This window comes from Prosopis cineraria, unplaced genomic scaffold (assembly GCF_029017545.1).
Source record: "Prosopis cineraria cultivar Desert tree isolate PC_DT_omini unplaced genomic scaffold, ASM2901754v1 PC12, whole genome shotgun sequence".
Taxonomy (NCBI): Eukaryota; Viridiplantae; Streptophyta; class Magnoliopsida; order Fabales; family Fabaceae; genus Prosopis; species Prosopis cineraria.
Genome location: NW_026555343.1, coordinates 29,685,344 through 29,688,079, shown reverse-complemented (window position 1 = coordinate 29,688,079; position 2,736 = coordinate 29,685,344). Strand labels below are relative to the sequence as shown.

The following is a 2,736-nucleotide window of genomic DNA, read 5'->3' as shown; positions in this document are numbered from 1 at the left end:
TCAAATGATGGAAAACCCCCATACATCAAAATTTGACCACCCGGGTGCCATTTCCTAAAATGGACCCTAAACCCCCAAAATGCACAAATCATACAAGAGTGGTCACAAATCAATCCAAATACCATGTATTTATATAAATACATATGCTAAACATTTTCACTTGGCTCAGAGCTCCTTGTGGGGCCCACGCACCCACTCTCTCTATCCAAGCTGTATGTTTTCCCATAGCACACCATTTGCAATGCAACCACTTTGCATTTGCTTATAAAATCACATATATATCAAAATAAAGATCTGCTTGTAATAGAAACTTGGTCTACTAAGTAAATCCATCAAAACCACACACCATAACCAAGTTTCCTAGCCACAAGTCTGCAAACAGACAAAAATTCATACACAAGCACACAATCCACACATATTCACACACACACACACATAATCATATCCTACTGGCACCCTAATCTTAAATACATTACAATATATTTGCTCAAAAGAAAGGGGTTGCAGTTCTTTACAAATCACAAGCAAACCCCTAGCTTTGCTCTTTTCCCCGTCCACCACTGGATCCTTCGCCTGGACCTAGAATATTGAAAAGAAAGGGGTGAGACAACCACAGTCTCAGTAACAGTGAAATCTATATTGATTATTACAAAGTAAGCCATAATCAAATAAATGAATAATAAATTCAACATAGTATATAATTTAGCCATTTAAAATGCATGAATGCATGACCTAGGCCGGTATGGCCTTTCATGACCAACAGAATGCCCCCTAGCACTCTTTAACTCGCAGGTAAACCTTATACCTACTTGTACCTCCACAGGCACAAAACATAATCTAAGGCATGATCTAATCCACCGAACCGCCTATGCCCCTTCGACGTGAATCCTGAGCAGTCAAAGCTAACTCCCTCCCAGAGCCAGCCCGACTTACTCTCCATGTGAGGGCTACCTTGGCCTAGGCACTCAACCTCACACTTCATATGTCGGATTCCCTCCCCCACTGAGAGGTGTCGAACACTCAATACACTAACCACTTTAGTGCACTGAGCCCACAATACGTAAGACAACACTGAGTACTGACAGTGTGCCATAGAATATCAAAAATCCACACCTTCTCATTGGTGAACTCCCACCGAGATCATGCCTTTTACTCTTGTCTACCTTTCCTGAGTATTGACCATTCAACACTCTAAAGTAGTATAATATTTATAAATCTCATTTCCATAAAAACATTGTTATTAAACAATTAGAAAACATATTTGCACTATAATCAAAGTAGTACCCCATAACCCCTTATAAAGCACATTTAATCTTTTAAAACATGTAATGCATGATAACTAGTAATATTTATTCAAAAATAGCTAAAACAAAGTAATAAAAAATATAAATTCCCCTGTTACCTCAACCCTTTGGTACTAAAAGGGTTCCCCTTGTACAAAATAGGGCTCGGCTTGTTCCTTACTTCTCAATAAGTTCCACCAACAATTTTCTACAACATATAAGTGATCCACATCACTTATCATGACAAATAGTATTAATGAAGACTATAACTTATACCACACAACTTAGGTCAATGAGTCATAATCCACCCTAATGGTCCATATATTAAACCAACCATTCACATAGTATCACTTAACCACCAAAACCATTTATTAGCCATTACTAGGCTAATTTTCAATTTATATAATTTTTTATCAATTAAAAACCTTCACTTAGTGTCACCAACTTTCACCATTAGCCCTTATAATGAAAACCAAACCTTAATTTAAATCTTATTGGGTTCAAATAGCAAAATTATAACTAAATCAATAAGCTTAAACCATTGAAGAGCAAAAACCCAATTTCTCAGGATTTATTTTGTGTCCAAAACACCTCTTTTCATCTAATTATCCACTCAAAATATTAGATCACTATATAGAAACTCAAAACATGCTCCCTAGGATCCAAAGAAACAAAAGCTTACAAGAATAAAGCCTTTGGAATCAAAATCCAAAAATCTCCTCTTCTAAAAATTGAAGAAAATCAAGAGAAAGAGAAGAGGATTGAAGTAGGGAGTTTACCTATCGTGTAGCCGAGCTCGCAACGGTCACAAAGACTCCTAGATCCGAGCCTAACTCCCTCTCTTTCTCCTTTCTTCTTCCTCTCTCTCTCTCTCTCTCACGTGTTTCCTTTCTTTCCTTGTTTTCTTTTCTGCGTTCTGGTCTGGTTTTTCATCTTATAAAAGCTGATTTAAAAGTTTGGGGAAAATTACAAGAAATGGCCCAACATTTTTTATTATTGCACAAAAGCCCGGGTCAACTTTGGTAATTTTTCCCATAGTTAAAAATTAAATAAAACTAAACTTTTGCTTAGTAAAATTCAAACTCTGGACCTCTATCAAATTATTCTAAATTTTAATTTAATTATAGATATTTTATTTTATTTTTATTTATTTTTTTAAATAAATTTGAGTCTTAAAATTTTTAGGATGTTACATCTTGCATTACTTGAGGTTCATTGAACACTTTACAAATCAAAGAACAAATGGATGGCCCCGTTACATTGCAAAAATCTTGGTAAAGGAAAGCTTGAATCCTATCAGATACAGGAGCTTTAAACACTCCAAGTTTCATGATAGCTTGTTTTATTTCTTCATCGTTGACTTCTCTATTCAAGTACATTAAGTCCAATTCATCTAGTATGGGAAAAGACTTGGTAGTATGGAGCTGTAGAGAATTCAAATTTTTACCAGAGA

At 35.6% G+C, this 2,736-nt stretch overlaps 1 long non-coding RNA gene across 1 annotated transcript; it reads right to left on the bottom strand.

The window, feature by feature from the left end:
* Nucleotides 1-277: 277 nt before the first annotated feature.
* LOC129287463 (uncharacterized) lies at nucleotides 278-2,153 on the bottom strand. The gene is made up of 3 exons (XR_008587716.1): nucleotides 2,063-2,153; nucleotides 1,403-1,491; nucleotides 278-579 (listed from the first exon to the last, which is right to left on the bottom strand). It is a non-coding gene; the product is annotated as an uncharacterized LOC129287463 (long non-coding RNA).
* Between the last annotated feature and the right edge of the window lie 583 nt (nucleotides 2,154-2,736).